The 24,550-nt window shown below is 40.5% G+C and overlaps 1 protein-coding gene and 1 long non-coding RNA gene across 4 annotated transcripts in view; both read right to left on the bottom strand.

Annotated features, from left to right (window-relative positions):
• The window catches only part of LOC118644519, a 36,446-nt gene extending 12,409 nt beyond the window's left edge, over positions 1-24,037 (bottom strand). Inside the window, exon 1 of the long non-coding RNA XR_004962293.1 lies at positions 4-24,037. This is a non-coding gene — a long non-coding RNA (uncharacterized LOC118644519). The remainder of the gene's footprint in view (positions 1-3) is intronic.
• The window catches only part of LOC105833132 (semaphorin-2A), a 325,878-nt gene that overhangs the window by 279,775 nt on the left and 21,553 nt on the right, over positions 1-24,550 (bottom strand). The gene's annotated exons all lie outside the window — the stretch shown is intronic.

Raw genomic sequence — 24,550 nt, 5'->3', positions numbered from 1 at the left:
TACCGTATAATGGCGCGCGAGTAAACATGCAAAGCTTGCAATGAACAATTTTTCATGTTGGAAAACATGCTCCGTGATATCACACGCTGCTGTAAAGTTTGTCGTGTTGCAACGATGGCGATTTAATATCCAAGTTTATCGATTGCATAAATTCGCTGGATTCACTGCAATTTATCCAGTTTGAGTGATTTGTTTACTGATTGTGCACGAATAATTCAATCGATTTAAAAGGGGCAAAATATCTCTATTTGCCCTTTTAAAAAAAAATACATAAATTTCACTCGTATATTCACATTGGTGAACGTTTTGACGAAAGAATTAACTTATTTTCTTTGCATATTCTTACAACCTATCTACATACACTGCAAAACGTAGAACGCAGTTCGCAAACGCGGACGCGACAGCCAAAATTGACACGTTTGACTGGCTGTTGCGTCTACATTCGGGCCATTAGGCAATTAATCTTTCGATGAAATCGCACGACGGAAACGCTGCGGCAGCAATCTTCTCGTAAATCCACGGACTTGAAGTTCGCCAAACGAGTTACTATCAGATCGGGGGAGGGGGTGAATACTCATGTATACCTATCTGGTAAGTACTGAGAGAGAAGATTACGCTGGTACGCCACCGTTGAGCTAATAATACAACGACGCGGCGGCAGCCGATGCCTCGTCGCAACCCAACCCTTTCATTGTTATTATCTTAATACGATAGTGTAAGGTCTAGTACCGTCTGACCCGCTCTCAGTTTAACGAGATTAGCATAATACCGCGAAGCCCTCCTCAGAAGTCTGGCCCCATACCTGTTACCTTCTACTCGACTCCCCCGTCCACCAACCTCGCTACTCACGTCTGACAGGGACTCATCGTCGTAGTTGTACACCTATTCACCTGTCGGCGAGGGTTACCGTGGCCGGCTGGCTCAAGTGAAAAGCGGATACGTTTGATGTAGAGAATGATTTATTTCGAAAATTAAACCAAAATATTACAGGCTGCATCGCGGTAGATGAGGGATCGCCATTAAATAAACATTAACTTAATACTTGTCTCCCTATACAAAGAAGAATGCATGCGCGAGTATATTAATCAATTAATTTAAAATGCACACTTTAATGACGATTTATTGCAAAAGTACCCGACATATAATATTATTTTCCCAGAGCTGTTGTTATTTGCGTAAATACTAGCCGTTATGAAAAAGTTTTGTGTATTAACGAGGGAACGGTGGGTGCAAGATGAATGAGCTCGCTGCATCGCCCGCATGAAATACATCCTCCGAGTACTAGGTCATAGCATTGCTTAAATTATTCATGGCTTGCGGGACACTTTGCTGAAATTAGCATGCTGGCCATAATGTTAATGAATTTTTCAAAGCGGGGCAAAGACAAGTTCAAAGCGCACACGCAAAACATGACCACGCGCACGTAATTGGATCCCCTTCGATACTGAAATAATAACAAACTTGTGTGTGAAATATAATATTAAAAATCGTTCCTTTCTCTCTTGTTCTCTCTCGATCAAACAAATTCACCGATGACACTAGTTTGCGTCGCTTTGCGTTCAGAATTTTCGCCGAATTGTTTGTAAGACTTTAACATCGGAGATTCGATTAAACGTAATTATTATTGTAGCAAACGCAGAAAATAATAAAAAAACTGTATTTGTTTCTTTCACATAACAGATGTTAGAAGTAACGGTGGAATCGCGTTTCTCAACGAAAAAAATTATACCTCTTTCTTTATGAAAAGCGTCTTTAACCAGAGTACGCGGTATTCTATCCACTAACTAACATTGCGTTATAAAACTCGTTAAAACGTGACAGTGGCTAGATCCGTTATATTAAATGTAAAATCCACAAACGCTATCCGCTGCAAAAATAATATTTCACTAAAGATATTACAGTGTAGCTCGTGCGCGAAAAATATCATTTCGCTCTTAATCTGTTTATAAATTTGATGTACAAACGTATAAATGCAGTCCACCAGGACTGCGTAATTATCGTGTATTTATGAATAATAAATTTACCACGAAACGCTCGGTGGAGGATTTTAAGGCGAAAGTAACGTTCCCTTCCTGCAATCTACTCAACCGAATTTACGTAACCACGTAAACGCCATCCATCGCGGAGAATGAAATGCCAATTTATTACGACGTGCTTGCGCTGACGTCCCCTAACGCAAGAAGGTTGTTGCAATCTTAATAAGTTTATAATAATGGTGTTAATAATGACACGGTAATGTGCAAACCCTGGGGCAACTTGTTACAAGAAGGGAGCGCAGTTTTCCAAGTTATAATGACGGTGATTTAAAAATGCATTTACTGCCGCATAGAAGTTTTCTTTTATGCAACAAAAAATATGCAATTAATATGTAATAATTAATAAGACATATGCATTGAATATTTTTTGTGCATTTCTTTAGAAACGTTAAATTTCTTATTAATTAACATTTCTCCAACTTTTCTCTCTCTTCTTTATTTTTGTATTTATTTCTGTCTTTGTGTTAGTTGATTTTCCTTTTAATTTGGACTTCTTATTAACTCGGTCAATTGCATATTTTATACTTTTATTTTCAGTTCATTGAAGTATTAAATAGAGCAGATCCCATTCGTTTCTTCTTTCTTTTCACGGTAACTATTAAAGTAGCCGTTCCGAAATCGTTCCTCGTTTAGGCAAGATTAAATTCCTGGAGTTAATCGAGTCTCGACAGATTCTTAATTTGCCGATTTGATTCGCAAGCTCCTCGAGAACGACTAGAAAATATCTTTGAGTTCTTTAATCATACCAGCGCATATTACACGCGCGTGTATGTGTGTATGTGTGTGTATGTTTCTTATTACATGATCATATAAACTATAATAATATAAAAACAGAATCTAAAATTACTGTTCTCTCGAATTCGCTAGTTTCATCGAGCTTTTTAATCTCAATAGCTCTTATTTAATTTTATGTGTTGAAATATTTCCAATATAATTCGACATATATAATCTTAATGAAAACATATTACATTTATTAATCTTTATTTCAATAGCAGGATTTTTTGCACATTGGTAGAAAATTAAATGATACATGTTTTGCATAAACTGACAATATTAACGATTTTTACTTACATTATAGAGACTTTGAAGGAAAAACCTCGAATGTACATTTCCGATCGTATCTTTTCCTTTCTAATTTAACACATCATTTTGCGCACGATTTTCACGAATAAAGATTGGCGAGGGCCCGTCTCCCTTTCTTTGACAGTGACAGTCGATTTAAGGATTTGCCCCGACTAGACGGGAAAGAAAGAAAAAAGTTATCGAAGGAGAAACAGATACTTTGACAGAGCGATGGATGGAGGTCGGGGTGAGGAGCTCCTCTTGCCGCCTTCAGGGTGAACAGGGAAAAGGGTACACTCGACTTTAAGTACTTTTCAGATCTACTAAAAGCCGCTTAATGCAAAATTGTCTGTAAACAAAGCTCAACGCAAAATACTCGTGTAATAGCAATATTCTGAAATTATAATGAGTGTTATTTCCAATCGATAAATAAAAAAAATAAATATCCCAGCGCAATAATAATGCTGATCGTTTACGGTTGTTTTTGTTATTTTTCGCGAATCGAGTCACTGCGTAAAATATTCAACATGGAATGCGTATTGAAAATTAATGCGGTTAAATTCCACAATGACGTGATTGTACTCTATGCATTTTCGAGTGGTGTACGTATTGTGCGACATCGTCACCGAATTATCAACGACAATACTTGGTTGAGGAAGAGTGCCACCATATGTTCGGTGTCACGCGACATCGACTCCTACTTCCATTCATCGATTATTTACCCTCCCAGAACGGTTTTCGCGCGGAGAATTCATGAATGTCGTCGTGCGATTGTCATATAAGAGCAGTTCTTTGCATGTCGAAGTATTTCGCTATGTGTAAATATGAAGATATTCTCACCCTGTGTTCATGATATTAACCTATTTCTTTTCAGCTTTACCTTTTGCTATCCGTCATGAATATATATTTGAACTATAAAGAAACATGAATATATTAGTATGAAGCGATCTTTTCATTCTTTTGTTACACTTCAAGTAATCACGTGCCGTTTTTATAATAATTGGAAATTCCGCATTTTGAAGAAAATCAAGAGTCTAACCGCTAAATACTTTGTACTGTATAAGTTTATTGCACACAATATTGTTGCAAGTTACAACTTGATCAGGCTATCTCATCGATACTCCCTTTCAATTTCGATTGAAACCGAAATTAAATCGAAACTTCAATTTTCAGCCGAAACTAATCGTAATCGAAACCGAATTGTTGATCGTACTCAATCAATAATGTGCTACCTTATAATCAAAGTTTTCAAAGGAGAATTTGCGACAGCTAATTATACACCTGGCTGAATCATCAACCTTTTCGTTACGAAGAAAATACTCCCTCTTAATTTAGCACCGAGCGAAAGTGAAAATCGATCCGACGGACGCGTCTGCGTGTTCATTGGCCCACTTTTCTTTTTCCCTTCTAAAGTGTTTTTCCGGACTCCGAAGAAAGGCGGTCGCCGTCGGCGCTGTGGCGAAGTGGTTGACGTATTGCTTATCCAAGATGATCGACAAGGTGCCACTCGAGGCGAGAAGCCGCGGATACCCCGCGGCGAGTTGTCCCAGAACTTAAACGGCATGAAAACAGGGGACTGATTTCCGCGGCATTTTGCGAGGCCTCCGCCGACAGGAAAGAACGAAAGAGAGAGAGATAGGCAAACGAGATTTAGCCCCGGGTGGTTCCTCTTTATAACGAAGACCGATGATGATAGTTGGGGCTTGGTCCGGAACCCGGGCGAAAGGTAGGGGAGAATGGGGGCGCCGTAAGTTGTCGGTTAGAATACTACCCGGCGTGGCTACTGGGTGAGGCTATTCATCCTGATTAGATGCGGTCTCCCACGGGGACGAGTAGGGAATCTCTCGCTCGACATACAGGAATTACTCCCAGAATGCTGAAAAAAGCATGGGTCGCGACACAAGCTGGTCTCGATTGTCATAAGCATCAACGCAAACAAGCGTTCCCCGCTGATTTGTTTACTATAACTCAAGTAAGAATTTTCCACATATATACGAAGTACCATTGCACCTTGCGATTCAATTCAAGCTTTCAGAAAATTAAATTACTCTTCTGTAAATTGTTCCACTTATAATACCTTGAGTAAAATATTTCTCCGAACTTGGAGCAGCGCGCACCATTATTATAATTCACCGAGTTTTCGCTTCCATATTTTACAGAGTTAAGAAATTCGGGAATATGCGCCCCCTTCTAATAACTTAGATATCCCTCGCGATAATCGTAATAATGAAAGGTCGTATTTGAGAATTGGTGAACCCCCTAGTCATAACCTCCGGCTTTAAGTGCGTCGTATGGCGTCGTTGAACTCCGGGATAAACGCGAAACGTCGCCGTCGTCTGCACGTCAGAAGGATCCTCTCCCTTCTCGTCTTTCCGCAACTTCCACTTTCGCGGTTGCACGCTTACCGGCGGCGGCTCTTGAAAAACAATAACGTATCGTTGACTTTGAATTTTCCGCGGTAGCGGCTCGGCGTTATTTCGCTCCCGCGAGTGTTATGGGGCTGAGTTTTCGACCGTATTATTTCCCCTGCGGCACGTTCCGCCGCCTCTTCTCTTTGCCATATCAAGAAGGAGCGAAGGAGAGGAGTAGGAGCAAACGAGACTGCGAGCGCCGTCGCCAGGGTGAAGTTTCAGCCGCGACTTTCTCGCTTGTTTGCCGGGCCATGCGAGCGAGACGGGGCGACGACGGAAGCGAAAATACAAGAACCAAACCGAGCGGGAGACGTTAACTTTTTGGCACTTTCAAGTTTGATGGGATTTTCCTCTTCTCTTTCGCTTTTCGTAAAGCTTGAAGTTTTTCCTCAACCTTCAGCTTCTTAAGATGCCCATCTTCCATCGCGCGATATTAGCACGAAGCGCATCCGCAACTCTCTCTCTCTCTCTCTTTCTCTCGCGGACCGCGCAATTCCGAACTCGCAAAGATTGGGAAAGTCATTTTCGATTTACCGGATTCTATAATCGAGTGGCGCAAATCTCCATTCTGTGATTAACATCACATGGGGGATATTTTCCCATAATATAAACATGATGATACTAATTTATTGTATCTCCTGATACGTACTCATTAGCACATAGCTCGTTGAAATCCCTCTCATGAATTCTAATGAAAAATGTACGTGATACATACGTTACGTAAGCGCGCCCTGCACGCTTAATCCGGCATAAACGAATTGCGACAGCGCTCGTGCGAGCCGATACAGTGCTGATTTATATACAGAAATTTGTTATGCTGATTACCGCAGAGCGATCATTTCAGCTGAGGAATTGCCACGTTGAAACGCCCGTTTGTTTAATCGCCAATGAATTACCACGATTTTTGCGCACGCTGCATACAGATGATGCCCAAAATAATATCACATCCTCGGCGTCCCCGTACGAATACGCGACAAATATCGATTAATATACATATGTAAATTAATCAGACAATCCAAATTGCGATAATTTATTTTGTCGTACAGACAATCCAAATATCGCGAAAATGACTGCACGAAATTTCCGCAGACAAAACTTTGTACTAAGAATTTCAATCTTTTGTTCAATTTTATATATTTATTGCAATCCAACGAAAACAACTATGATTGGAGAAGATTCTTATGATTTTATTAAACTATGATTCGTCAGTACTTTGAATATATAAATGCTTTTGCGGCAACAGTGCTCTCGATGAAAAAGTTATTCAATTCATGCGAGAACAATATCATGGAGATATTCGAGATAAACCTGTAGTACGGCCATCAAAAAAACGCATCGATGAATTACAAGATTTCTCTCTCGCGAATGCCCATGCACGATCAAAAAATCACGAGAACCTCCGGTCCGTTGCACACAGAGACCATAAAAAAAAATTTGTAGTCCCATTATCGCAATTTCGGTGGATCGCTTGTCTCTTGCGCGTAACACTGAGGATGTGATGCATATGCACACAAACACACATACACACACACACATATGGGAACGTGTTAGCAAAAAATGCGACGGAATGCAGTGGAAATCGCGGAGGCGTGGTAGTGCAGTAAACAATACACGTTTCTGACAAACCTTCCTGCGCGCGCGCGCACTTTTATGTTTTATTCCGCGGACCCGCGTTCTGATGGAAAATTTAATATCGCGGCCGCTGCAAACGACGCGCACTGGCTATATACGAAATGTTTGCACGAAATTCGATCGAAACACATGTCGTCGATATACCTATATCGGCCGCGAAGCGATCTCCATTGCAACTCCACTGCGAAATCGTCGTCGTCGCGACAGCCACGTTTTCTCTCTCCTTTGCCTGTCTCAGCAACTTCTCGCTCACCTCGAATTCGGTTCAGAACGGAACTCGTCTTGCACAACAGTCAGAACGGAATCTTTCATTAATAAGTAAAAGCCTGCAGTGTCCTTGCTGTTCGTCCCATACACTCTTTGATCTTTCTATTTTTAATGTAGTACTGTAAATAGGTCTCTCTCTTTCTCTCTCTACTACTTTCTTGTCCGATCTTGACCAGAAAAGAAAGGGAATATGTCGATTTAGCTGAATATTTTTATCGTTATTTAGAACAATCAACTGAATAACAGTTGAATTATAGTAAAAAGTATATTGATATTATTTTTGTACTTAACATAGTTCTTAATGTCTCGATATCTATCAACAAATTATAGCCATGTTAAATAAAATAATACTCTTACCGTTAGACACTTTTAAAAACATTTAAAAAAAATTTTATTTGATGCACTACTCACAAGTAATTTAAAATGCAATAGCATCATTTACTTATAAAAGGTTGTAATTTGGTATTTATTTCGGTAGAATAAAAATAATTTTGGACATTTCCAATCCCGCATTTAAATTCTATACTTTCTCTCATCGTTATAGCTGTGATACGATTCACACATACATACGCGCGCGGGCGCACGCACACACGCACACATTTTGCACCATTGTCCCCCTTATGCCTTTAAAATGAATGGCGCCATTAAAAAAAAAAGAGACAAGGCTGCGAACTGCGCGGCATAACTTCGTTTTTATAGAATAATGAGATTCAGCCGAAATTCACGTATACTGATCGTCAGTTCAGCGATGTGCAACTGCCCCTAGTGTTGCACTCCGCGACTACCCTGTTATATTTTGTCCGGAGAGAGATCTCCCGATTATATTTCCTCTCTTTTTTTTTGCACGCGCGCGCATTCTCACATAGGCGCATACAATAATGCATGTATGCGACAAAAGCGCTTTTTAGAAAAAAATTCATTACTACGCGGCGAAAATCACGAATATACTACTTAGCGACTATACAGTCATCACTCTCTCCGTTTACAAAACTCGGATCTCCTTATTGCTTTTTTGAACATGCGCAAATGTATTTTGGTGCATTTTTAAACCTGCTTCTCTGCCGTCATAGAACATTAATTCCACGGTTAGTTAAACATAGTTTACATAATTTAAAAAATATACTTATACAATGCACTTGTGATTTGTACTTTGGTTGAATTTTTTCAGTAAACGAATTTTCTCATTAGTGCGTGCAAATTTTCGAAAGAATCTTTTTCTGACAAGCAAAATTTATTTACAGACTCTCTTTTGTTATATACTACGTAATAACGCTTGTTATATTAATAAAATAATTTAATTGGTATTCCTAATTAGCTGAATAACTAAACGCGACTGATAATGGTGAAGTATACAAGAAATATGGATTATTTGGTGTTAAATGTGATTAATATTATTATTCTCTTTTGTGAAATGCAAATGTAAATTACAGTAGCGTCGAAATTAAATAGAATTATTATCACTATATATATTAACGTTACAAATATGTACAGGCATTTATTGCAATAATAATCACGTAACCTTGTAGAATTAATTTTTTTTCTATAAGATAAAGAATAACATACAAAAGATAAAAAAATTAATAATGAATTCAAATTTGACTTTCTAATTAACGAAATGGATGCGAGTAATCAAGTTTGCTGCGAATTTTAAACGAATATTTCCTGTCAGATTTTTATCCCAGTTTTTACTGGCCAGTGCGAATATTCGCCTCACGCTTGACAGAGAACGATTATAATCCACACGATGCTCCACCGCATGTTTGACGCGAGAATAAAATCCTCGTTGTTGAAAAATACGTAAAATCGATCACCAGGAATTCTTTAATACTGAAATGCACACGTTTCAAAACGCACCTGTGTGGTACAACAATTTATCTTTGCACGTTTTAAAATCACATATATTATTATAAACTATATTTTTATAAATTTCAATTTTATTTTTAATCTTTATGAAAAATTATTTTCTTTATTACACAGTTGCGATTTTATTATTAACTCACTAACATCTTTGGTTAACATTAGTTGATGAATTAATGAGATTTGCATTAATATTTATTAAATTTTTTCTTTTTTTTCTGTATACTTAGAAAAGAACATTTGAGAACAAGTCAGTAAAATTGCAAAAGCTACAGATACATTTAAATTGCGTTTGGATTTGCCTTTCGGTTAACTGAAGACTCATTTATTGTACCAGCGTTAGAGAGCCATACCTACGATACACGTATGCCATACAATACATGTGCACGAACACATAAAATTCAACTCTTTTAAACGTGCAAGAAAAGCGCCATTAGACATTCCCTACAAGTCTCTTTTCATTCGCGCTTGGTATCGATGAACATCAGAATTAAAACTTTGGCAGATTGACTATCTTGAATACCAGAAAACGATGAGTTAAATAGAAACGAAGTAATACTAGAACGAAGAATTCGCACGGGACATTTGTTCCATTGTCATGCATATTTTATGAATAATTTCGAAGCTATCCAGCTTTACGCTATGTTTGTCGAGGAAATGGAAGAGATCAAGATAAATACGTAGAAAAATGTCTGACTCATTCGAGCACAGAAAACTCGCTTGAAGAAAACGAAAGATCTAAGATTGTTATGGTTTCTAGTATTTTCTTACGAATGTAATAACATATATGATTATTACAAGCAAAACAGTTATATATTTTGGTACAGTTGTTAAATAACTAAATTAAATTAAATGTTCAAGTTTATGTGCGAGGAAAATACAATATATTTATGGCATTTATGTCGTCTACAAAATGTCAGCAAAAGCGAAATATATGAAACGTAAAATAAAGGCGTGTAGGATTCGTGTAATTTCTTAAAGCCACGTGGTATGTTACAATCCACAACTGCTAGCCCGTAAAGCTAATTTTCTCAAATTCATCAACGCATTATATTTTTTATTTTATCCTCCGAGCGCAAAAAAAAACGGATTACACATCTCTCACACGGGATATTTTCCTTTTTCTGTCTGTACCGTCGGGAACGTGAGAATTAGAACGTGCACGTACCGCGGAGGGTGGGAAAGCTGATGAGTGGAATAAAACGTAAGTAGCGAGTGAAGAATCGCGCGGAAGGTAGAATTTCTTTCTTCCTCGTCATGTACGTGGCATGAATATACCATCGCAAACTCTTCATTACTCGCCTTCTAGAGAAATCGCGCAAATTTTAAAAAGGAAGACACTCGCGTCTATCCGACAACTTTAATCAGAGTTGCGCATTTTAAATATTACATCCCTAGATTATGAGAACTGCATATGCAGCAGCGTTTTATAAAAGAATAAATTGCGTTATATGTATAAGTGATAATGAACGCGCGTATTTTTTTTTTTTTGTTATGTAAGAATAACAAGCTGAAAAGAATTTCATATTATTCTAATTGAATTATTAAGAGGGGAGAAAATGTATATATTACATCATCATAAAAGTGCCAGACGTTTTTTTGCCACGGAAATAAGTTTTAATCTCTCTTTCTGCCTGTCGTTTCGTTCGCCTCCAATCCCGGAGGACGAAAGAATTGGGGCGTGAAGATGCCGCTTGCCTTGAAGGGTGCGGAAACGTGTACGTCCTGTGACAACTCTGCAAGAGAACGTCTCGAATGTAATCCGCGCAGTTCCGGCACGTCCAGTAGCAAGTATCAGAATTCCAAGGGACGTGTTACCTTCTAATCAAAAGGAACGTGCCGACAAATCGCACGGTCGGCCTTGATCACCGGATCTACATGCAAAGAATACGTGGAGAGTTATTTCACAGTTCAAACAACGGAATGATTCCCCCTTGGATATATACGCCGGCATCGCGAAAATGGCCCTTTCTCGGAAGGCGGTATCCCGATCTTCCGCCGAGTCGTGGAAACCGGGAAAGGAATATTGGCCGTAGTATCGAGCGGACGCCGCGCGCCGGCGGAAAATGCGCGACGGAAAATAAGGCGGAGTTCACGAAATGAAAAAGAAGGAAGACGAATTCTCGCCGGTACGTGCCCCGCGTCCATCCATCACGGGCTGACAACTGGTGTAGCCCAGGCTGCCACCACTCCATCGCTCCGCGTTTAGATTATCTGTACGTCGCTGTTCCTCAGCTGTTGTGCACGAACGGCCGCGCCGCCGCGCCGCGCGCCGCTTCATCTCGTTATATTTTCCGTCTTAATTCCAAGGTGAGCGACGAGAAATAATGCGAGGTAAAGCGTAGGCGGACTACCCACGGCTTAGAAATTATTATGTAGGATAATCTGTAGCGCAAAAGGGAAGAAGATAGATTAAAAGGGGAAGGAGGAAGAGAGAAAGAGTGCTTCCACGTTCTCGGTGCGAGCTTAAAAGCTACGAAGTCTCTCGACTACTGCACCGTCGAAATATACCTGAGCTTTTATCGAGTGGCCGGAACGAGCTCGCGGTAAAGTTCGTTCCGGTTGAATGTTTCTATTCAAATTCCATTTCCGGACTTGTATTACTTATTCGTGCGCGAAACTCGCGCTGGTTTTCTTATTGAAAATATTTGTTGTTTCGAGCGAGATTTCCGAATGCGCGTCTGATAGAGTTCTTGGCGCGATGAGCCTTTATAAAATTCTCAATCGAATAAATGGCCACGTAAAATAAATTACGTGAATTTATCTTACGAGATACAAAATTGTTGTATAATTATAAACGATGTGTATGAATTGCGTGATTTATTAGTGTTTTGCTGAAATGAAATGATAAATAGTTATCTCAGAAACAAAATATTTCTGAAACATTTTATCTCTTGCAAATTATCCTCGGTAGGTGAATATTTCATTTCATTTTAATTAATTATATTAATAATGTACGTTTATTTATAAAATATCCGCTGCCGGAAATATTTATGCTTAACGAATAAAACGATGAAACGGTGAAAATGCCCCGTCTATCCACAACGACATGTACATATGACAAAACGCTCTCACGCACTTTGCATTTATGTCCTATCGCATTTGTTTATTTATTTTAAACATGCAAAAACCTTTTCCGGCTTAAAAGCAACGGTGAAAGCCATCAGCCGCAGGTAATAGCTTTGCACGTTGGCTTTCGAGATCCTGTCGATTACAGCATATCTGCGCTTACACAGTGCATTCTGGTAATTTTTCTGAATATTTGATAACAAGTTGAATTTATAATAAATCAATATTTTTCACGTTACTTGAATTATGCATGCACGGTTGTTTAATAAAATTATCAATAAATTTGCAATAAACAAATTGCTGTGATCATATCATATTTGCGTATTTTGCGTAATTTAAAATTGAAAAAAAAAGAAGGGAGTCGACAGGTCTATCAGCAAATCGCGAGATGTTTTCGTATCGCGAGGAAACAACCGAGGATCTTTCCGCATTCCGATTTAATTCGCCCGCGAAGCGTAATGAGCGTTGCTGCAATTCATTTGCCGAGTAAGCGGGTGCATTCCGGGTAAATGAATTACATTACCCCGGGATTATGTCGTGAAATATACCGCGTAAGAAAATTATGAAAAGATGCCCATGGCCGCGGCGCAGATGCGCAAGTAAATCGAAATACACCGCCGTGCAGGATAAAATTGTGTGTTAAATTTATAACCCTGAATTGATAGCGAAACAAAGGCGTCCCTTCGAAGGGTCCCGTCGCGATATGCGAGGCCGCGATATCAGAATTTCTACGCTTAAAACTGGGAAAGGAGCGTCGCCCGTAAATAAGGCTTATGGGCTCAAAATCTGAAATAATGAGATGTTCTTGTTAATATTTATAAGCGAACATATGCGGCTCTTCAACTTTCACGGGTGAATAAGCGTAAAATCACACGGTCGCTTAAGCTTTTAAAAATTACTCCTCAAGATATTAACATCCACAAATTGCGACGAGCGATATTGATTCTTTTCGAAATTTTTTAATTCTGCGCGTATTTTTCTTTTATATTTGTTTCAATTTCTTTTATTGAAACAATTTAAACATTTTTGGTGTATAATCTAAATACAAGCAACACAAACTTGCTTTTAAAATGGTTTAAAACCATTAAAGTTTACATAAGCGTCATATCAATCCAGCAAGCGTATTTTTCAAAGTTATGCTACCGCAGATGTTTTTCTTCGTTGATTTAATTAAAAAGCGTCGTTATTATTTACGGAGCTTCCCGTAATCGCACTCCCTCGGCTATACACATTTATCACGTGCGCTCGCGTTTGCACGTGAGGCTTGACTTAAATTTAATCCTAAAATAACTTACTGATAGTTTCAAGACTATGTTATTTTAACATTACTCTTAAAATAATCGTTTTCTGAATTAACTTTAAATGTATATATGTCTTAAGATTCTCTTAATATTTTCCGAAAGTTTGGTATTTTATGTATTTTAGCATTTTTAGTAATTAAAGATTTACTGAATCGGGGAATCAATCACGTTGGGCTTAAGAAGCAATATTGTCTCAACCTGAGATGCACGTAAAAAAGGAGCAGGCGACTCGCAATCTTGCTCGGGCGATTTTCGGATCCATGCGCAAGGTCGAGGCGTGTACACCGTACAAATAGGGCGGAATGATGGATATGATAAGCTGTCCAGATAGCGGACGAGGGTTATTTTCAATACATCAACTCCGGTTAACCTCCAGTAGGTGCATAGGGTAGGTGCGCGTTCCATGTTGGAACGCGAGGAACGTTGCGGCGGGATGACAAAGGATACGCCCATCTTTCGCAGGTCACCTGGCGGATGGCTCGATTAATTAACGCCCGTTGATTGGAGAACCGCGCGCGGTGAACGAGAGTTCCTCGTAATTACGAGAGCCTTGCTATGTCCGCCTATTCGTCGCATTTTCTGTTTGATTAGTCGGTTGCATCTTCTTTTTTCTCACATTCACGAGCGCGCAACTCGTCTCTGTGCCTCGCGCTGAAATTCCCGGCCCGGCGGCACACATACAGCGGAAGAATTAAATTTGCGGACGCGGTACCGCACGCGCGAGGCTTCCCGGTTCTAGAACACGACAATTCGCACGAGTCCACAGAAAGTACGTGGTAGAGGAACGTGATCGAAATTCGATAACCCTCGCGATTTCGAGGGACTTTTTTACCAGCCCCTGCGTTTCGGATTTAATAAATCTTTAACTTGTACTTTCAAAAGAAATGCTCTCGTAAACGTGTCGTATTGTTTAATCCCGGGATTTACAACGTTTACATATATATATACCACGTATATATAAATTCTGTCTTAATTTTTAATCGTCATTACGATAATTTTTAAGCAGCACGACGCCGCCAGGTAATTTATCTTGCAAATATCGTGCTAAATCTAATGGACGTATATCAAGAGATGAAAATGTTCCTATTGAGCAATCGGTCACTGTCCACTGTTGCTGTACGTTATTAATTACAGCAGTGTCGATTCTCGCGCTTCGCATCTGATTCGTATGATCGATCGGCCGCCTGCATCGCGAGAGCACATCTAGCTCGAGGACATACCGCATACATAACATCGACGTGTATCGTACACTCCTGGAGAACTCTTCAAGCACGTAATGCATATGTTGATTCCCAGCCGGCGGTGATTGTGTATGTGTGCATCCCTGTGCACGCGCGCGCGCGCACCCGTACACCGCAAGAGATAAGCAAAGACAATGTATCGCATCAACCGTCCGTAAGATATTTCCAGCAGTCGCTCCTTTTTCATCTCCCCTACCCCTACGCTCTACCTGCTACTCCAGCATCCTGGAAGATCCGCCATGGAAAGACGGATACGTCAAGAAGTAAAGTCAGAATCTTATTTCCCGGGACGCTTCTTCCTCGTGTCTTTTCTTCTCGGTCTCCCGCCGCCTGGGCCGTCCTCTATCCCCTTTTTTTTTCCTTTTCCATTTCTTTCCTTTTTCCCGCTGTCTCGCTTATATCCCGCGCCTTCGCTCCCCTACCTGCCCTATCCGCGAGAAGACGGAATCACGCGTCAAAACTGTAAAATGCAGACGTGCAAACCCCAGAGTTGACGATTCCCGCAAGTAAAGCGTCACCGCGAGCACCGACATGTCTGTCAGCCGAGACGAGACCGCTTCCAATACGAAAACGTGATACTTTTCTTCACAAAACGTATATTAAATCTATCAACGAGCAAAAATATTTCTGTTAACGAATAAAGCGCTCGCAGCAAAAAGAAAATTCTTATTTCATTCGTTTCCGTTGCAGACGTGCCCTTCTCGCAAACATATAATTAACGTGCCGCCACACACGACCGTTAATAACGTTACGGTAATTATTTAGTTACTTCGTACGATAACTTTATCTAAGATAGGCTGGCCCCTTGACGCTCGTGAATTAATATTCGCCGAAGGTACCAGCGAGATATTCTCGGCTGACTGTGCGATACATAGCCGGAGTAACTAAAGACTGTGTTCCCTGGCAAGGGAAAATACACACAACGTCCGTGATATCGATTTGCATGGTATTAGTCACCCGGTGGATATATAAAAACGACAATTAAGCGGTTACATGGCGGTGGCCTTTGCGTCGTGAATAATTGCCACATCCTTGCGAAAGCGTACGAGTCCCCTCTCTCTCTCTCTCTCTCTCCATCGGACAAGAGAAAGGGTCCCCGCGGGCGTTTTTCAGGAACCCTTTTACCCTTTCGCTCAAGGTTTTAATGTTGCCCGCCGGGCAGGAACGGCTAATGGGCAGTTTAATGAAAAACGAGGTCATTCTTTACAATTACGTCTTTCCAGGAGCGACGTGCGATAATTTCGGGCACGTTCAATATGCGCGTTGCTCCGAAGAAGCGCGCGTTGTCACCGTAGAGGAAAGGGTTTCCGTGTCATTCGTCAACGCGATTAACGCGCATTAATAAAACCGCCGTGGCTCTTACACGGCGCTCCGTCCGCAAAATCGAGATCCATTTCGGCGTTGAACGCAACAACGCAACGGCGCGAGCGACGCGACGCGACGGGCCGGCAATAGAATACCCGTTCTCCGCAAATAGAATGGCGCTCGATCGCTCAAATAAATCGCCGGCTCGTAATCGATGTGGCTGCCGATCCGTGTATATCGATGGCAATTCGAATATATTCCTGCGTCCCGACGGCAAACAGGTGCGCCGTATCTGATCACGCATTAATCCGGCGTGAATCCGTGAGCGGGAGCAATTCGGTGACTTAATTAAACCAATTAATTCCGTGTGGTGTAACGACCACCGTGAAACTTCCAATATCTGAGAACGAGCGGCGGTAACCCGGATCCATGCGGTTGCAGTCGATTTCCAAGCGGTTCCGGAATCGCTTTGACCCCGTTACTATTGCCGGGAGGATGCCCGCACACAGCCGGGGCGAAGTATCGATTTGGAAAGTGTCGAACTTTTGTGCGAGCGCAATTGCAATGCGCGCATGCCAACGATCTCGGCATTCTTTTTCGTAAAAAAAGTTTAACAGCGCGTACACCCGGATCGAATAATTAATCCGTTTTCATTCTCGCGCTGAATAGGACGATAACGTCAAGTAATATAAAACTGTAACGCGATTAAGGAACGAGAAAATCGAGTCAAAGCAGCGGCAGCGGCAGCAACAGCAGCGCAGCTAAATTAAAGCGTAAGCTTGCGCTTAATGCGCGTAATTCTCGCAACCGGTGCCGCCCATTGGTAACGGCGAGCACCGGTACTCGCGCGACTTTGAAAACAATCGATTAACAAATATCCCCGTGTAATTAATTCAATCGCAATCAGAGCCCGCGCACGTACGTTATTAAATTTTCGACGCTGTTCGCGCACCCGTCGGTATCACGTAGCGAATATTGCTCCGCGCCGTTGTAATTTCGCCGGGCATCCGCGTGACACAATTTGTGATCTGCGACGTTAATAATACGTACGTTTCTTTAACAATTACGAATTTGACGAGGGAAACAAAGGGAGGAAGGAATAGAAATTATTTTGTTAATCGACCGCCACATGTTTTTGCCGTGGAGGAACGTCGTCGGTCGGGATTGCGCGGGGTACGTTAGGCGACGGGTCTACGACCTACCTTTATAATTTGATGTTGCGTGTTATTAAAGGGTCATTAAAACTCTCCGTGCATCTACTAATTACTTGCACGCAGAGAACGCGCTGCACTGTTTAATCGATATTCGGCTTTGTTGTTTCCACGATGCAACCTGCCTGCCATTCAACGCGCCGATATCGGCAGCGACATTCTGCAGAACGTGGGTGACATTTGTCGATATCCGTGACGATCAGGATATCTTACGTGACATCGACGTACAATAACGAGTAGGATAGATTATAACTTTGAGTTCGGTGTGTACATTATTTTATATATAAGTACAAATAATAAGAATAATCAATTTTTTTTAATGATCGACGTCCTCAGATCTGGTAACCATTATCACAGACTTATCTTTTTTCCATTTTTACGATGTAAAAATATACAATTGCAAGTAGACGTTCGGTTAACGTTTACCCAAGTTTTTTTTACGTAAAAATCTTGAGTTGTAATTTATACTGTGTCACTATGTAACAATATCTGCAATTTTTAAGCGAAATTTTTCCCCTTGTTTGATTTTGTTTCACGAAGGCAGCGCACTACGAAACGCAGTCGATGGCGACCCAGTTTCATACAATATTGCACAGCTTCTCGTTACTTTCACGCTTGCAACGCGATCGCGGGGCTTAGTTCATTTTCACGCTGTTATTTGACGCGTTCGTCGCGCACGCTAAAGTTTTATGAATCCAGCGACGTAAGCGATAATGTCGCGCAGAAATTACCAAGTCGTTACTCGGCGAATCGAAGCTGCTGAAGAGTTACGAACTTTAAGTGTCGTTAAACGATGAAAAAGGAAGTAGAACGTCGCAATCGGAGATGTAATGAATCGAGAAGCGGAGGAGAGCCAGTGAAATGTACGGTAGCATCGAGATAAATTAATTCGGAAGAAGCGAGTGTTTTCCTCACGATCGGAATCTACGAGTTAAGGATCTTCGGAATTTCTGAGCGACAAAGGATATTGCCATTCTTCAATATTTACCATATTTTTTGTGCCGCACATATACTTATTATTAAAACTATTCATTTTGTATCATATTATGCAAATAGTAATTTTTCTCTTTCTTTTAAATACGGAAACTTTGTTGTTGTGACATGATAAATGCAAATACAATGTGCATATATTATTTTTTCTTAATTAAGAATTGAAATATATGCATAAACGTAAATACTACGTAATATATTTTCTATTTATTGTTCGGCGCGTGATAAAAATTTTAATAGCTCAGAGCTGCTGGAAATTATCGATAAATTCTAACGTGTTTTGGAGAAACATCACGTGCACGAGACATTTTGATGCAACAAGAAAATTAGGGATGAAAATTATAAGAAGTATGCGCCTCTGCATTTTATCGTGAAAGCGTTAAAAGCGTGAATGTGTATACAAAACGTGTTATTTTTCACCGATATCGGAAATGCTATTTACTACACGGAATATCGAAACAGGCGGCAGTTCGCGCCGAATAAAATTTCACGTACGCCTATTTTGTATATACGGATGGCAATATTGATTCTGCTTAATGAACATTTTACTTCCAGCTATCAGCGGAGCGCAATAAAAATGTCTCTCACCATTGAGGCAATCGAAGCGACTGCACAAATCGCAGCAATACTCTCATTTGATCGTATAAACGCCTGCTGAAAGTTATACTGAATGATGTGTAAATAAACTCAACGAGAGAAAACGCGGCTGTTTTCATTGAATCGCACTCGGTCTAACAGGTCGCAATCGAGACGAGAGGAGGCAAGCGCGATAAATTATTCTAAACGAGGAAAATTTGTGTATTCGTCACTCTCGAACCCGCTCGAGCGCGCGCCCAAGAACTCGCCGACCACGAGAGACGGACGGGATCGTAGGTGCAGTTGCAGTATAGTTAGAATCGAAACGAAAATAAGCCGCCTGGCCTATATACGTCGCGGAATCCTCATTAATCCGCCAGATACGTCGCGATATCTACGATCTCTCGAAGACGCGCCGCGCGCGCCGGCTCGTTAGGGGCCAACGCCAAGGAAAGCAAAGAGAATCGTTATCTTTCCGCGCAATTTCCATATATCTCGGCGCGATAAATGCCGCGCTTTCGGAAGGAAACGACTCACCGACAAATAAGCTTCGAGCTTTTTTATCTGGGCCAATGAAAGCGAGGGCGAATACTTTGGAAGCGAGTCGATAGTTCGATAAGTCCCACGACAACGAGCGCACCTTTTACGGAGCCTTAGCACGCAATCACGAGGTTCCGCGCGAATGGAACTTTTACGAGGTAAAACCAGTCGAATCTCGCTATCGCGTCGTTCGACTTAAGCTCGTATCTCTCGCAACAAGATATCGATGCTTTATTAGATGGGAAATATACTCAGCTCATAAAATACGTGATTCATAAGACTCAAGATCGAATCAGCTGTTATGGTAATAACGTTATTCCACGTCTTTCTCTCTCTCTCTCTCTCTCTCTTTGGTTTGTTATTATGTTATTTGCTGGTAGAAAGTGGCGGACATTAAACGTTCGTCGGCGTAGGTAAACTCGTAAAACTACGAGCTGTTTCGCACCAAAGATACACTTCTTCGGAATACATTTGAATACCTTGAATTTCCTTTTCCATTCAAAGGAAAAGGAGCCTGGCACCTGTATCTGCATTCCGTCTGAATGCGTTTATGCTAATGCGTTTTTTTTTTTTTTTTGCGAGTTATCGTTAAACGAAATTCGAACGAGAAAAGTGGAGTCGGCGTACAAAGAGGCGACACGGTCGTAATTTTCAAAAAAAATCGAGCGTTGTACGAGCAGCTCCAAAAATCCATTGTACACCGCGAAACTAAACTGTTCGCGTGTAAAGCATGAGCGCGGTAAATCGATTCCGAGACCTGCGCGCGCGACTCGTACAGTATATCTCGCGACGACGATAAAACTGTCTTGAACCAGGTTACAGATAGGTTTCGTACGTTTCTGAAAAGAGTCCGTCGCAAAAAATGTTTTTAACTCTGAAATATTCTTCCCTCCCCCGGCAGTCTTAATACAGGTTTATCATTACGCCGGAATTTTACGGCGCGTAATTAAGAATTGTGCTACAGTCTTAAGTTAGTGTCGCGATACGATATCGTTTTAGTCGTTTTGAAGAGAAATGGGCATGAAAATCGTTTATCTCCGTTAGGGGGCACATGAAAAAGCAAGTCGCATAACGAATTTATTTATGCTAAATATATGTGAGAGCCGACAGAGCGAGCGTCAATAAATTATCTGTAAATCAACGCTTATGCCATCACGTGAATGCCGCGCGTACGCAATAACGAGGAGAAATAACCGGCAGTTTGCGTTCCGTGAAATGGATTGCCGTTCCGGGACGAGACATGAATATTTAAAGTTGCTGCCCGATTTAAAAATTCATGTTGCAATTAAAAAAAAGGTCGTATCTCTCGATACAACCTGGAGGTAGGAAAAACGTTTGCCAACTTTATTACGTGCGCATTTGTTTGCGATAGAAACGTGGCGCGTTTAACCGCGAGATCGCTGAGTACACGCGATTTAACTGAAAATAGCATATGCGATGTACATACATCTCAAACAAATAGATCCGTCGGTTGCCGACCACTTTTCGAGAAAACCGCGAATGAATTGTATCACCGCTGAAACGAACGAACTCTCCACATTCAAAGGGAAGAGAAAATGGTAAAAAAAAAAAAAAGACCACAAGGGATCAGTCATTAATTCGAACGTTTTTCAGTAAGTTACTTTAACGCGATTCTGGTTCCATAGCTCTTTCAAGTTCTCCTTTTATCCTTCATCGGATTATTCGTTTCAATCAATCGTTCGGAATTTTTGATACGTCTCCATTAAATAAATCTACTACGGAAAGAAATAGAGTGATAATTTGAAACTGCCAAGTCTTGTCTTAGGAGTCGAGTTAAATGTAAAATATTACGGCGCAGGTGTTCGCTTCGATTAGCGTCGTTCTTTTAAAAGTTATCAAGCGTCGCGTGCGCCACGCTATCCCGAAAGCTGAAGAAACCAGAACTTTCTATCGGCGGAAGATGATGGCAACTCTAGACCGTTGATATCGGTGGTAGTTCGCTGGCGTTGGCGGTACCAGGCAGCAATGCTGGAATTTTTCCTCGCGCCCACTGTGGCAGGAAAGCGAATAGCAAAAGCAAACAGGGGTAAAACTCCGGCGAAGCCCATCGCATCGTCACCACCACCATTGCCGCATTCGTGCGCGTACGCTTCAACCAGAAGGTTTTGAACGGGAGGAAAGCCGCAGTGTGGTGTTCCTCGGCTCGCCTCCGCCATTTTCAATCCCCGGCAGATCGGAATCTGTGCCAATGGATGCTGCCACCTCTAGCTGATCTTATTCGTTGGGAGCTGGCGGAAAATGTGAAAAATTCCTATTAAGGGATTCCAATAGGGCTTCGCGCGGGTGTCGGGGACATAAAACATAATATTATTTCCGGAAAGCAGCGGCGCGAGAATTCAATTTAGCCCCATGGCACATAATATAATGCCTCTTCCAACCACTTCCGTCCTTCTCTGCCATCTTTTGGTCGAGCGTCTTCCTATTTCCGCGGGGTCCGCCGTGGCTTCTCCGCTGCATCCGCTAGCTTTCATTGAGTTCACCTCAGAACGAAACTGCCAAGAGAATAAGATATGCTCGTTCATGAAGCCCTTCTCGTTTAACCTCGGAAAGATTTAATCAGACTAAGTGCAACACTTGTGACGTATGATATTTTGTCCGCGTTGAGTGCGTCCGCCAAGTTTTCATACAAAATAAGGAATTGTTTCCGTCAAACTATAAATATATTCAGTGATGAAATCCTCTTATATTTAACAAATAAACATTAGCGATGAAAGAACATTCGTTCGTTATAACGATGAAATGTAACTGCAATTCATCCAGGCTTTACAGAGTTTTACCAATTCACATTGTTCTATTTTATCTCGAAATAACAGTTCCACTGGAATACAGTACGGAATATGAGTAGCAGTTTATTTCGTCGCATCGCGAATATGCTGTACTTCGGCCGAGCAAAGCGGGATTAATTCTTCCAGGATTCAGTTGGCTGGAAGGCAAATACGATCAATAAATAAACGTAATACAGCTCGAGCTTCTGTCGATTCCTCTACAGCCTTTTTTCCCCTCTTTGCACAACCTCCTACAGCCGCTCCCTGTTCTCTTTCTTTCGATATCGAAAATTTTGCGCTCTTGACTGTCAGATTTCGAGCCGGAAAGTAAATCCAGTGCAGTACAAGATTGTATTATCAGAAAGTTTCATATCCTGCGCAGTCATTCCCGGTATTATATATCCCTGTGTACAACATAATGCATGTCGAGTCGTTATTCTTTACCGATACATATCTGCTCGCTGATCAAACAGCTACCCGTCATCATGACGGCATATAAAACTCCCATGCTTTTCCGAAGAGTGCATTATATACTATTTTTTTCCTCGTCAAGATTTTTTTTCGCATAGATAACGATTTCCTTTACTTTAAATGACGAAGCAGCGAGATAGAACTGTATTACGCTACAATCGTACGCGTACAATATATCAGTTGGTTTGACTATTTTAGTAATTGTATACTTGCAGTTAGGAGCCGATGAGCTATCCTTAACTTAGAGGGTTTGGCGGACGCACTTCTGGGAATCGAAGCCATTAACCTCGGTCTGGAGGCAAGCCCGGAACGGCTTACGCATCACTAAATAATTCCAGGACGCCTCTAAGAAGCCCGAAGATCGGCGCGGGGCTTATCGAGACGAGAATCCTCGAAATGTTCCTTAACGGGATATCTCTACTATCCTCCCTGCTAATCTTTAATTCCACAATCCCATTTGCACTAGTGTCAAGGGATGAACGTTAAGTCGAGAAGACTTTGGGCAATATAAACTCGACAACTTGATAACATGAAATGAGGAGAAACCGCGTATTACTTCGCAGGCTAATGTCCTTTATATTATTAATTAATACTTGTGTTAATACTTACTTACTGAGAATATATTTCTCCGTATCCCTAGAACGTAAATTGCAATGTTATATCCAACAAGTTAGAAACAATCGATAACGGTCACGGTGCAACTTTCAATTATCGACTTCACAGCGCCATAACGTTCCAATAAAATCATAGTGATTTCTGTATTCGCGCGCGTATGTGTTCTCAAAAGCGTAATGAATTTGTTAACGTATGCGTACGGCAGTTGACTGATCCAAGCTCTAATAAATTGGTGCACGCACAGAGGGTTATTGAACACAGTAGAAAACAGCATGGCTGTGCCTTTATTGCTCAAAGCAACGTGATAGAAACATTAAAAAACAATATTTCCAATGAAATACCTGAATCAAATATAGCCTAGCACAAAATAAGGCCCACTTTTACATTTGTTATTAAAAATGATCTTTGTATCTAAATTGTTTAAAAAAATGTTATCGATAGAATCGACAAGAAGATACTTAGAGACTTAAAACAATAATTTGCTTGTTCGATACAATAAACTTTGTCACGGGATGGCCGATCGTGCGTGGTTTGTATATAAAAATTTGCAAACAGATTATATAAATGTTTCGAAAAGATTGTTTCGGTGTTTAAGAAGATAATGTTTATTTTTAATTAATTTTTTAGTCGAATCTTAAATACATACATATAAGCATAATGATAAGGCTCAAATAAAAAATTTTTTATTTAGAACTAATTTATATGAAAGATGTTTTATTTTTGTGAGTTCTTGAAATAACAATTTTATTCTTATAAAATTTATTTTAATATATTTCCATAAAAAATAGAGTTTAAAAAATTTAAATCAAGTCAGGCAGACTTTATTTGATTCAAGTATTTTATACCTTATTTTTGATATACAGTATAAAAGATAATTTAAATAACGTTGCACGTTAGCTCTTATAGCTTATCTCAATTCATCTTGTATTGCGTGCATTGAAATAGAGTACCTTTCGATGTTAACGAGTATTCTAAGATTCATCGATATTTCATGAAACGTTCATTCATGCATAATAGTAACTTCGTGTATGCTGATAATTTAAGAAAGAAGCGTTTCAGATCGTAATGAATTCAACGACTCAAAGGAATTTTCTGAAAATAATGCTTATAAGAAAACCTTTGAGAATATCGTAGTTTCTCTTTTAGATGAAAGTTGATGGTTTTCCGCGATATTTATAAA

The sequence above is a fragment of the Monomorium pharaonis genome, chromosome 1 (genome assembly GCF_013373865.1).
Source record: "Monomorium pharaonis isolate MP-MQ-018 chromosome 1, ASM1337386v2, whole genome shotgun sequence".
NCBI classification, from domain to species: Eukaryota; Metazoa; Arthropoda; class Insecta; order Hymenoptera; family Formicidae; genus Monomorium; species Monomorium pharaonis.
The sequence above is the reverse complement of the archived record's forward strand: the minus strand, read 5'-3'. Positions and strand labels throughout refer to the sequence as shown.